The sequence below is a fragment of the Notamacropus eugenii genome, chromosome 5 (assembly GCF_028372415.1).
Source record: "Notamacropus eugenii isolate mMacEug1 chromosome 5, mMacEug1.pri_v2, whole genome shotgun sequence".
Lineage (NCBI taxonomy): Eukaryota > Metazoa > Chordata > Mammalia > Diprotodontia > Macropodidae > Notamacropus > Notamacropus eugenii.
Genome location: NC_092876.1, coordinates 423705790 through 423720268, shown reverse-complemented (window position 1 = coordinate 423720268; position 14479 = coordinate 423705790).

Genomic DNA, 14479 nt, shown 5'->3' with positions numbered 1-14479 from the left:
CATAAGAAACTGCAAGAGGGAATGTAAAAATAAAATCAAAGAAGTTCAAGATGGCATACATAACCATTAATTAAAAAAAAAACCCTATTCATATAAAAACTCATGTGTAAGCATTTCTCCAGAGAATAATGTACCTGAATGAATGATTTGCTTTTCAAACACACCAGAGAGCAGAAATATAAAATGGTAAGTAAATATAACAACCAATGATGACAACAATAAAACATATCAGGAACACAAGGAGACAAAGGGGAAAAGTGGAAATCATATAGAAGAAGTGATGGAGAAAGAACATGGCTGAAACATCCTGGATAAAATCTTAGCAACATTCCACTTATAGTGGAACTAATTTTTGCATGTGACACAATTTCAGTATTAGAGGATGTGTAAAAGAGGAGAAGGGAAGAAGAAAATAGAGGAGAATATGTGATATAACCTAATCAAGCCTATGGTTAACAATGCAGAGAATATAACCCTTGTACTCTGTCATGTAGAGGGTGGCCAACAGAAGAATTGTATTAGAGTGAAGGATGAGCAAAGGAAGACACTGAAAGAAAATGAAAAGAGAGGAAATCTTGATTCAGTGGTGTTAGAGGTATAAAAAAGGCTCCTGTGAAAGAAGAGAGATATTCCATAAATGAGGGTGAGGACCTCACAATTAGTAGAATTTGGAGAGATTTGGTATTTGGATCACACATCTTGCCTCAGGAGAAAAATAATCAGCACTCTTGGGGGCAACTGAATTGTAGAACTGTCAGTGGACCATTGACCTCCAGAGAAGATTTCATGGAAAAAAGAAAAAAAATAACGGGAAGGACAATTATGAATAATTAATGATCAGAAATGTAGGAAAATTCCTACCATGGGGCAAAGCTTCTATCATCTTTATGAACTGGGATTTGCAAAACAAAACAAAACAAAAAAGGAGCCAAAGGAAAGCATCTACAAGGCATAGAAACATTAAAAACTGGTCAGAAATGGGAAGTTAAAACAGGTACCTGACAAGCTTTAATTTTATGATAAATACAAAACTAAATACAAAATAAAAATACATTACAAAACTAAAGATAAGATAAATAAGTATAAGGGCCATGAATCAAAGAATAAAAATCTAGGATAGACTAAAAGTAAGCCTCCAAAAACAGGGCAAGGGGTAATAAACTGGGAGTAGAGTGAAGCACAGGAGTTTTAGGGTAAAGGAAAGAAAGTTGTTGGAATAGGATTGCCTTAAATACATATTAAGGTAAAATATTCAAATGGAAAAAATAATGTTTTTATAGAGGAAACAGAGCAAAAAAAAACAAAATTGGAAAAATAATGTATTAGAGACACTCGAAGGAAGATTTATATATATATGTATATGTATATGTGTGTACATATACATATATATGTATATATAGATATATACATACATATATATTTGATTCTATAGCTTTAAATGAAAATATAAATGAAATAAAAATATGATAACAATATAATACAAAACCCAATATAATACAAATGCCCCTCAAAAAAGCAGACAGTTACAAAATAGACAACTTGCTGTGCATCAGATCAATCCAAAGAAATGAGGAGTTGCAATCATGCTGTAAAACATGTCAAAAACAAACAAACAAAATAAATGACATAAAAAGAGATGAACGAGGTTAAGCTACATTATACTAAAAGGGAGCACATAAAACAAACCATGATAAGTATTAAACTCTAATGATAGAAATGCTGTAGATTCTAAATTCCTAAAAGAATCATTAACTGGGTTACAAAAAGACAAAATAATATTAAAATGGCAAGAGATTTCAATATCCTCTCTTTGTCTTGGATAAACCTAATAGAATTATAAATAGTAGTAAAATAGAGAATTGAAAAAAATACTGGAAACAGAGCAAAAAATATTAATAGTATTTTCTTCTAAAAATAAAATTTTTCATATAACTATACTTCTATCCCTTCATAATGCAAATATAGTTCAAATACCAAAATCATAGATGCATATAACATAGAAGAATAAGACATTAATGAATATTGATAAGAATAAAATCCTGTCATGCAAAGTACAGAAATTCATGAAAATAATCATTTATTATTACCAAGTTGGATTTATATCTGTTATGCAAGCTCACTTCAACTTTGGGAAAGCAATGTAATCATATAAAAATTAAGTCATATAATTATCTTAATAGATGGAGAAAAGGTCTTTGATAGTACAATATTCATTTTTGCTAAAAAAAAAATACCTTACAAAGTGTTGGCATAGGAGAACCTTATTTTAATATCAGATTAAAGTATCTATCTAAAATTAAAAGCAAGCATGATATACCACAGGGATAGACTAAAACTTTCCCTGTTAATTCAAAGGTAAAGCAAAGTCAACAATTCCTCCTACTATTCTTTGATAAGATCTGGAAATGTTGGTGATAGAAATAAGACAGAAGAACTTAAAGGCATAAATTAATGGTTTATTTAGAAAATACTATAAGGATAAGCAAAGATACTAATTAGGACAGTAGTTTCAGCAAAGTTGTTATCCATTAAATAAATACCTCAAAATCAATAGCACTTCTATGGCAATAATAAAAATAACAATAATACAATCAAAGAGATATTCATAGAAAGGGAAACTCCCTTTCAAATAATTGCAAAATGCTAAAATATCTCAGGATCAATACGCAAAATGCAAGTGTAGATTCAATTGCAGATTGTCTCTTAAAGAAATAAAATAATAAGTAGCTGGAAGAGAGAAAGAAAAGAAAGCATGGTTATGAGGCTACAGTAAGGAATGACAGGGAAAAATCTAGGATGTTCTTCTGTTTCCCTCACAGTGTGAAGATAAAATGAGGAAGACCTCTATCTCCTGGGACAAACTTTGTGGAGATTATAAACAAGAATCACCAGATATGAAATGATGTGTGGGATGGGATATACATTGTTGAGGGTTACTCCTGAACCAATGAGATCAATGATCCATTTGAAGATAAATAGACAGAGAGACCGATCGATCGATATATAGAGATATTGATAGTGCGATAAGCTACACATAATGTGATAGAGACCAAATGCTTTAGGAAAATGTTTGGATGAAAGGTATATTTTTAATTTCACCACAATTAAGTATGTATAAAAATATCTTGGAATGAGAGGAAGGGAAAAAGCAAAGACGCTTCAAAAATTTTAAGCCTTTTGAGTGTAGGCAACTGGGAGGGTAGGGCTACATTCAGAAGAAAGAGGGGAGATTTCATGATGATCTGGGATTCAATAAAGATGATCAAAAGAAAAGAATAATATGTCCTAGTATCAAACCTGGAGAGCCATCCACGTGTATGTGATGGGAGAATAACAAATAGAAAGGGAATAAGACAAGTAACATGGAAGCAAAAGAAGATGGCACATATATATATATAATATTATATATATATATAGAGAGAGACTATGTAATATACATGTGATATGGAATGTACTATATAAATTATATTTCAGGTGTCCCCAAAGTCTTAGAACGCTTTTAAGTTTTGAGGATTCTTCCATACGTTCATCAGATACTGTATCTTCCTTTAGGATATTGTTTATGTGTATGTGTGTGTGTGTACGTGTGTGTGTGTGTGTGTGTGTGTGTGTGTGTGTGTATACTTTTAAATATTCACTATTTTTCTATTTGTCTATCTAAAATAAGTCCTAGAAATTGGGCAGCCAGGTGGCGCACCTGATAGAGTGCCTGACCTAGTGTCTGGAATACTTCTCTTCATGAGCTCAAATTTGCTCTCAGACGCTTACTAGCTATGTGAACTCAGGAAAATCACTTAACCTTATTTGCCTCAGTTTCTTCATCTGTACAATGAGCTGGAGAAGGAAATGGCAAACCACTCCAGTATCTTAGCCTTGAAAACCCCAAATAGGGTCACAAAGAGTTGGACATGACTCAAATGACTGAAGAGCAAAAAGGACATATACACATGCTTATACACATATATAAATTCCTTACCTTTCAGTGACTACTATGAGTCAGGCACTGCGCTAAGTGTTTTATAGATAATCTCATTTGATCCTCTGAGAGGTAGGTGTTAATATAAACTCCATTTTACAGTTGATGAAACTAAGGTAGACAGAGGTTAAGGCACTTGCCAAGGCTCACACAATCAGTCAGTGTTTGAGGCTGGATTTGAACTTAAGGGTTCCTAACTCCCAGTCTAGTGCTTCATAAAAATCACCACTGAGAGAAGTGAATTGATTTGTCCAAGATCAATGACACTTCCAGGCCTATGGTTTCACAGTTCACACCATAAAATAGAGATGGTTCTGGGAAGCAAAGACTATTTAGATCATTAATGTACAGAGGTACTCAACAAAACTCCATTTAAAAGTTTTTACCGTACTGAATCTTGCAGTAAACTGACATTACCCTTTCCCTCACAGAACTCTCACTAGCCTAAATTCCAAACAATCAAAATAATCACAGATGTTTTATCTGAGTTATGAACAATAATATCATTTACATGGTACTTTGAGATTTGAATTGATTCTCACAACTATCTTAGAACCCACTTTTCTTTGTTACCCACATTCTAGTAGAATTGTTAATTAATATAAAATTCAGAGACTGTATAATTCATTGTTTTAGACATCTATAATTTATTAGACTTAGAAATAACACATTTAATTCATAGAATAAGGAACCTAATTTCCCCATTCAAGAATATTTGTTAAAATTATTCAGGTACAGAGGATCCTGGGAAAATGGCAGAGTAGATTAGAAAATTTCAGGCTCTCCGAATTTCCCCCACAATAAAAGACAGAACATTACCTCAAAGTGAGAGTAGAACAACAGAAATAAAAAAAAAGTTGGGACAAAGCAGTTGTCCTAAGGCAACTTGAGATGACCACAGCAGACTGGACTTTCAGAGGCTGAGGTTTGGTCAAAGTGAAGTTCAAACATCTCCAAGTAGACTCTGCTGAATCAACAAATAAGCCCTTGGAGGAAGCTGGGTGGGAGGCAGCCTCGGCCTCAGCAACTCTCACCTCACAATGTGAGGGTCAGATAGCTGAGTAGGGAAAGACTGAACGACCTTCTGCTGTCTTCCTGTCTTGGGACAACAGACTCCACCGTACTGACCAGATCCATTCCCAGGCTGTGGCTATGGGCAAGAAAGAGTGAGCACATACTTGGTGAGTGAGGTAGAGGAGGGACTGAGAGTCTGTTGGCTGGGGGCACTTCTAGGAGACCAGATTTCTGGGTTCAATTACAGGTGAAAGGGGAGGGCTGAACTTTACAGTCATGGGAGAGACTGTAGGCACCTGGGGGCCCTAGCCATGGCTTGGGGGTGGAGAGGAGTTCCTGAGGTTAATTCCAAGGACAGAGCTCAGAAGAAAATTGGAAGAAGGACCGAAGGCCTATAGCACCACTCCCCACTATTATAGATTAGAGTTTGATTTCAATAATAATCCACTAAAAATAAACTAAAACAGAACAAAAATGAGCAACCAAGGAAGAAAGAACCTGATCATAGATAGGGACTATGGGGATAGAGAAGATCTGGGTTCATATTCAGAGGAAAATAGTGAAGTTAAAAAAGCCACTCATTTCAACGAGGAATGTCAAATGATCATAAGCTCAAAAAGAGTTCTTGAATGAACTTAAAGGGACTTCAAAAATCATGGAAGAGAGATTGGGGAAAAATTAGGAAACAAGATAAGAGCAATCTAAGAAAATTATGAAAAGAAAGAAAGTCAACTGATTGGAAAAAAGAGTTCCAAAAACTTAAGAAAGAAAATAATTCCTTTAAAACTAGAATTGAGCAAAGGGAATCTAATGACATTTTAAGACACTAAGAAATAATAAAACAAAATCAAATGAATGAAAAAATAGAAGAAAATGTCAGACATTAAAAAATCCACTGATTTAGAAAGCAGATCAAGAAGAAACAACATAAGAATTATTGGGCTACTTTGATGGGGTACAGACTCTGGGAACCTCCTTGAACTCCCCTTGGATCATTCCACTTAATCTGGCCTTTCATACTCAAATCAAATTACCCTCAATTTAGCCTGATCCTCTATTGTCTGTTACCTCTGGATTGCCTCACCTACTTTCCACCCAAAACCCCCATTATCTGATACCTCTCAATTGCTTCCAACTGTTTCCCATCCTTGATTACATCACTAGTTACCCCAATATCATCAAGATCCTCCTTAGACCCTCCTCCCAGACTACTACCTCTAGATCTCCCCCCTCCCAGTTTTTTCTGTATATAAATTCTACCTCACCTCCATGAAGGGGCTCCTATCCAATCCAGCTTGAACTCTGCCTAGCTCAGATTGTATCTGGCCCTCTTGTCAATACAAGCATCACAAATGGTTAGGCTTCCTAAGAGTCAACTCAATATGGTGAACCTTTAATAAACTTTGATTTACTTTGACTGAAAGAAATCTTGAGTCAAATTCATTCATCAGGACCAGGAGTGTCAACATTTTGTTCCCAAGCACCCCAAACTTCATCAGTATGGTTCCCAAACCTCAACAACCTGAAAGCTGCAATAAAAAAGAGTCAATACAATATTACAAGAAATTATTAAGGAAAATTGTTCTGAAGTATAAGAATCAGAGGGTAAAGTAGGAACAGAAAAAATCCACCCAACATCACCAAAAGAGAACCCAGGATGAAAACTTACAGGAATATGATAGCCAAGTTTCAAATCTCCAAGGTTAAGGAGAAAATACTACAAGCAACAAGAAAAAAAACAATTTAAATGCCATGGAACTACAATGAGAATCACTCTAAACCTAGCAGCTTTTACATTAAAATGTCATATGTCTTGGACCATTATATTTCAAAGAACAGAAGAATTGGGGTTGCAACCAAAAATAACTTACTCAGCAAAGTTGAGCATTAATCCTGAATAGAAAAAAAGGGACATATAGTGAACTGAGAGACTTTCAGGTATTTCAGACAAAAAGATAGAAACTCAATGGAAAATTCAACATATTAGATCCAGGAGAAACATAAGATAAACATTAAAGACTATTTAAAAGAGACTCAATAAGGTCAAACTGTTTACTTCTTGTATGTCAAAATGTTATCAATATTCTTAGAACTGCCACCACTACATGAGTAATTTGAAAGAAAAGCTTGGGCTGAGCTAAGTATGATGCTTTGAGTCTAAAAAATAAAACTTGGTAGGGAGAGGTTAAAAAAGAGTAATTATCTCATGCAAATGAAGCCTGAAAAGAAAAAAATGATACAGACTAAGCAAATAGGTGTAGAGGGCTGGTAGTGCTAGAATCTTACTCTCATAGGAACTGGGTTAAAGAGGGAATAACGTATACATCTAGAAAAGAGCAAATTGTTCAAATTTTATGAAGTAATAAGAAAGTGAGGAAATAATACAAGGGCATGAAGATTAAGAATTAGGAAGGTGAGGGAGAAGATAAGGGAAGGACTCTTAGTGGGAAGGTTTTAGATTAAGGTAGACGGTGGGAAGAAAGGATAAGAAAAAGATTCTTACAAGGGTTTGTAGATTAAGAAATGAGAAGGCAAAATGGTAGTTAGAAGCAAATTAGATGACTTAAGGAGGAATAGGGCAAATAGAATGAGAAGGATAGTGAGGAAAAAGAAGATGGAGGGAAATGTATAAGAAGTAATCATAATTTTAAATGTGAATGGGATGAATTTACCCATAAAACATAGACAGCAGAATTGATTAAAAATCAGAATCCAACAATATGTTGTTTACAAGAAACACAATTAAAAACAGAGTTAAAATAAAGAGCCAAAGCAGAATTTATTATGCTTCAGCTGAGGTAAAAAAAGGAGGGGTAGCTATCATGATCTCAGATGAAGTTGAAGCTAAAATAGATTTAATTAAAAGAGATAAACAGAAAAACTACACTATATGTCACCAATAATATTAAATACTGCTTTAGAAATACTAGAAATAGTAACAAGAGAAGAAAAAGAAGTGAGAATAAACCATCTCTTTTTGCAGATGATATGATGATATATTTGGGATTCAACTACAAGTTAATTGAAGCAATAGTTTTTGTCAAGTTGCAGGATGTAAAATAAAGTCACATAAGTCATCAGTATTTTTATATGCCACCAAAACTCCAAAAGAAAAGATAACAAGAGAAACTTCATTCAAAATAACTGCAGAGAGTATAAAATACCTACCAAAATAGACCCAAGATACAATGAAACCTCATTATAAAAAAAGGTCAGATTTACATAATTGTGGAAATATTAATTGTTCATGGGTAGGCAAAGAATATAATAAAAATGCTAATTTTAACTAACTGATCTATTTATTTGATGCCATCTCAATTAAATTACTAAAAAAATCATTTTATTGAGTTAGAAAAAATAATAAAATTCATTTGGAAGAACAAAGGATCAGGATGTGAAAGAAACTAATCCAAAAAAATGTAAAGGAAGCAAATTCAGTAGACCAGATCTTAAACTGTACTAGAAGATAATAAATACCAAAATTATCTGCTACAGTCTAAGAAATAAAAAGGTAGATCGGTGGTACAGAGTAGACATATAATGCGTAACACTAAAGGATTACAGTAATCTTGTGTTTGACAAATGCAAAGATTAAGTTTTGAGGATAAGAATGCATTATTTATTTTAAAAAATTGTTGGGAAACCTGGAAAGTGGTCTGTCAGAACTTGTGCATAGAACAATATGTTACACCATTTACTGAAGTAAGATCAAAATGGAGGCAAAATCTAGATATAAAAGGAGATATTACCAAAAAAAAAATGAGAAGAGCATGGAACACATTCACTATCAGACTTATGGATAATAGAATAACTTATGAATAAATAAGCAATAGAGAGCCTTGAGGTATAAAATGGATTATTTCAACTCTATTAAATTAAAAAGGTTTTTATAAAAGTAGAGTAGGCAAGATTAGAGGAAAGGGAGAAAATTGAGGAAGTTTTTTCAAAGCCTTTCAGATGAAGATCTCATTTCTCAAACATATAAAAAAGCTGTCAGATTTTTAAGAATATAAGTCATTTCCCAATTAATAGTTGATCAAAGGTATAAACAAGCAGTTTTTTTGAAGAAATCAAAATTATATATAGTTACATGAAAGAATGCTCTAAATCATTATTGATTAGAGAAATGCAAATGAAAATAACTTTAAAATATCATCTTACTCATAGATTGGCTGAAATGATAGATGCCTTTTAATTGGAGAATGGCTAAACAACTTGTGGTATATGATTGTTGTGGAATATTGTTCTATAAGAAGCAATGAACTGATTGATTTTAGGGAAAAATATGAAAAGATGAATGAAATGATGAAAATTGAAATAAACATATATGTGTGTATGTGTCTGTGGGTATGTGTGAAGGAGGGAGAAAAAATAGTGCATAAAAGAGAACAGAAGAAAACTTAGAAGGAAGCACAGAAAAGCAGGACAGCTTTGAAAACACAATGTAGTGTGATTTTTCTCTGTTAAAGTAAACAGTCTGAAATGGAAATTAGTGGTTCTAGATTAAATTCTCTCTCCGTTTCGCTGTACGTGGAAATGTTCTTCCACCTGCCTCCTTTTTTATTTAAGTTCAAAATGAATTTTTAAAAGTAAAAAATTTTTTAAAGTAAAAAAAAGAGTCAGCTGCCTTTTATCCCAGTACAGTCATTCTTTAGAATGACTAATTATAGGTCAAGGGAAATGATAACTCAGTAAAGAAGTTTCTTCATTCATTCTTATCTGTCACTATCTCATTTTCTCCCACTTCCAAACCTTGCATTTCCAAGTACCTTTTACAACTCTGTCTCCAAGTCACAGAATAACAGATTCTCAGATCTATAATGGAATGCAGTTCCCATCTATTCCAATCTATACCTTAACATTAATCTCCTCCATAATATCACAAACAAGTGGTAATCCAGTCTCTACAGTACTCTACAGCCTACCAAGACAGCCCATTACACTTTGACACAGCTATTATTGATTAGGAAGTTTTTCTTACAATGATCCTAAATCTTGGAATAATGTTTTCAAATGCGTAAAATAAAATACATCGGCTTATTAAGGAAACCAGTCATACTGAAATATAATTATTAAATAAATATGTAGATATAATATACAATATATAATATAATATACAATTAATGCAAATACAAAGATAAAAATATACAATGTATAACATATTACAAAAATATATAGTTTGTAAATAAAAAAAGTTCTCGAATCCTTTTAAGAACTCCTGCAAACATCTTCTCTAGATTAAGCATTCCTGATTCCTTTAATAGATACTTTAATAGACTTATATGGCATAGTCTCTCATCCTTTTATCATCCTGATCACCCTCTGATGGAAGAACTTTGGCTTGTCAATAGACTTCCTAAAAACGTGATGCTAACCACGATACGGCCAACATGAGCAGACCAGAGCACACAAGGGACAGCGTACACATTGTCGGACCCTCTTGGGCACACTTACTTGTTTTCTTTTCCCAAGTTAGAAAGCTGTCCTGGAGTGGGAAGGGGATGAATTTTGAGAAGTCTTAAAGGGGGAAAGTGGTCAGAAAATGATCTCATAAATGGAGGGAATTTAGTGTTTCATAGCTGGAGTGGAGGAGAGGAGGAAAAAGTCAGTGAAATATGAGACACTGGGGATGGTGAAGAGAGAATTATGACAAATGCTGAAAGTCATGTGGGTAGCAGATTTGCAGGGAGTATCAATGAATTTTGGAGTAGAGAGGAAATCTGTAATAGTCGAAAGAGTATAGGACTTTGAGTGAGAATATCTAGTTTATAGTTCTTACCGGAATACTGTCATGCTACCACTTGCAAGTTCTGTAACCTTGAAATGAGGAAATAGCCATGGTAATCATGCCAAGAGCACTGAATTTTGTGTCAGGAGACTCAGTTGAAATCCTGACTTAGTTGTTATGTGACCCTAGGCTAGGCACAACCTCTCTGGACCTTAGCTTCCTCACTTGTTGGAAAAGAAAGGGGTTGAAGCTAAGGTTCTTTTTTGTATTACTTCTGGATCCTCTGGTAACATCCTCTCAACTTTAGTTTTGTCATCAGCAAAGGGAGACTAATATTGCCTCTGCTTTATCTCAAAAGGTTTTTGTTGAGAGATCATATATGGGAAAGTCATATAACATTATACCTCTATGTGAGTTATTTTATTTTTTATTTTTATTTATTTATTTTATATAGCAATAAATACTATTTATTATTATTTGATTTTTATTTATTTTTCCAGGGTGTGCTTTTTTAGGTATCATGGATTTATAAACTCCCCCAATGCAAAGAATAAGTACACAATATGCTGCTTTCAGTTCTTGAAATCAACTTATTAAATTTGAAATTTAGATGGAAATTCAATATTCTGGTCTACCAATGAAAGGAAAAAGTAGAAAAATATCATGGTCTGATTATGGAATAAAAATTCTTTATATTATGGAATCAGGCTGCAGAAGCTCTAAGTCCTTCAGTTCTGTTACTCATAATCCTTTTCTAAATAGACATTAGTTATGATGTTTCTAAAGGATTCATGTAAAGCTGAGAAGCTGCAGATACACCACAGAGATCCAGAATAGAACTGACATCCCTAATTGATTTAAAGAAGAAAAAAAATCACAGCTAGCATTCAGTATTATAGGGTTTTCATTGGCTGCTCTTGCATAAAATAATGTCGTTATCTAAGCAAGATCTAGATTCTCCTAAATTAACCAGAATACTTTGCTCATTGAATTTATACAATGAAATATGAAGCTTTTCCATGAAGCATTTTATTTATTTATTTATTTTTCTCTATTGCCAGGGAATTTTGTCCTTTTTCATTCTCTCCATGGTACATTAGGGAAGATTCTTCTGGCCACAACTTATGTTATTTTTTCATTTATTTATTTTTAAATTTTTTACTGGTTACTTATAAAAACAATTTTAACATCCAGTTTTAAAACTCTGAGTTCCAAATTCTCTTCCTTTCTCCTTTCCCACTCCACATCTTATGTTATTACCAACAAAGTTGATTGAGACAGAAAACAACCTTTGAAGCTAAGGTAAGCTTTGCTTTCAGGCCAGTGTATGAAGTCAGCAAGAAAAAGGTCTCTTGCACATTATTGAATACAATAAGAGAAAGCTAATTTCTAATTTTATCCAGGAAAAAGCAAATGGGATGATCTTCCAGAATTAATCTGAATATTGGGAGAGCATTCTATGCTACTAGGTAATACAAAAAGACAAATGTGTCAGTATGTGGGGAATTAGGATAGTTTAGGTGATGAGGGAGAATTCCCTTACTCTTTTCGAAATGTTTAGTGGAAAATTCAGAGAAAATGAATTTCAAATTATGGGTCAATGACATAGATTCAAAACATATGGGCTTCAACTTGGAGGATTCTAATTTCTAAAGACTAATTTTGATAACCCAACCTCCATTTCTAATTTCAGGTATTTTGTTCCCTGTTGTACTTCATTCTATGTTTCCGGTTTTATATACAAACTATCAGAATTGCAGTGATTTAAAATATGTGACAAATCCTTTAAGTCAGAATGGAAAAAAGTTCAAAGGGAATGAAAAATAAATGTGATGATTTCCTCATTGTTTTCTTCTCTCTTAAAATCATCAGAGTTTACTTCTGAATGAGAATGGACATGAAATAATTACAACTGTTGTAATAGGTCAAGAAACCAAGAAGTTTAGGAGGTAATACATAATCTCTAACATACTCACTTAGCATTTAAAAACATTATCAAGCCAACACATAAACAAACTTCAAATTGTACAAAAGAGGAGATGCTAAAAATTAGAGAAAGGAAAATGATAAAAGACTATAAAATGATAAAGAAAGCTCAGAGATGGGTCTTGAAGTAGAATAACATAATTACAATAAAGTAGACAAATCAAGAAAATAATCTGGTTTGTCCTTTATTCTTGAAAAGGACCAAAGACATCAATAGGGTAATGCTTTGACATGCAATTGAATTGGATTTAAGTGAGGCATGGTAGTGCAAAGTCATCGGCTTCACTCCCTCCTCCAGGGCTATTTGAATCCAGTGGCAAAACATAGGTCAGTATGACTGGAGATGACCCCAGATGTAGTGGATGGCCTTGGCTTTTTTAAGCTAAGGTCTTTCCTAGGTCTCAGGTTCTCTGAGGCAACACCCATTCAGTGATTTAAGGCTAGTTAAGAAATGAGGCAAAAGATGACCTAGTCTGTCTACTAAAAAAAAAAATCAAACTGGTAGAGGAAGACCCTCAAGGGTTCTGACCAGGAGAAAAAAACATTGCTATTTACACTCATGCTAAGCCAAGACTGCATAACCTATGATCCTTGGGTTGCTTGCAGCCCACCAAAGAATTTCAGGCAACTGTTACATGACCTACAGCAACCAGCCATCATCAGTCTGTCTCCAGTTTAACCTGTCTGTGGCCTGAAGAAGTTTACGAGTTGTGAAGTTCTGTTCTACACCATCAAATCTAAACAATGAAAAAGTGAAGCTTGGATTGGAATCTCTTATTGGCCAGTCAATGAGAGCCAGCATGATCTGAATTTAAGGCATGGTCCAGTAGTTCCATTTGAATCCCAATGGTCTTTATCAAAGCCTGGTTTTCCAGAGCTGTATTTCAAGAAATTATAAATGAAGCTACAGAGGATAAAATAGTTAATTATCACAGTTTTTTTTAAAGATAGCATAAATAACTAGGGAAGAGAAAAATAATCTATCCCCCAAATCCCAAGATACCACATGAAGTTTCAGTGATCAAAATTTAGAATTATTTTTGGGCCTAATACTCACAAATAAGGTTATGATTCTCCATGTGGACAGAGGGAAAGGAGGGAAGGAGGGAGGAGCATTGCCTAACTGGAGCTGGCCAGTTGAGTCTCTAGTGGGACAGCTACTACTATTCACAGATTATTGTTTGTCCTTCATTTTGGAAGAGGTCCATTGACATCAGGAGGGTAGTATCTTAACTTGCAAGTGAATTGGATTTAAGTGAGGATTTAAGTGTGCAAAGTCATCACCTTCCCTGTTTCCTCCAGGGTATTCTGAATACAGTAGCAAGACATAGGTCAGGATGACTAGAGATGAACCCAGATGTGGTAGGAGACTTTGACCTTTTTTAAACCAAGGTCTTTCCCAGGTCTCAAGTTGCTAGAGAAATTCATTGTTTATGGATGGACTGTGGCAATATAATGAAAATGACAATAGTTTTAGCCTACTGATCATGCTTTCAAAAAGAACACTTTATAGAATTCTTTAAAATGATTAAATTCACCTGGAGAAATAAAAATCCTAGAGATAAACAATGAAAAAAATCATAGAAATGAAGGAAGAAAGAGCACTTCCAGAGCTTGAACTATATCATGAATCAATAGTCACATAAATATTTGCTATTGCTTTAAAAATAGAGAAATAAATCAATGGAAATGACAACATAAGGGATGATCAGAAACAACAAGACACAATACAGTGTATGTTGAACCTGAAAACAAATTACTTAGGACATAATTAT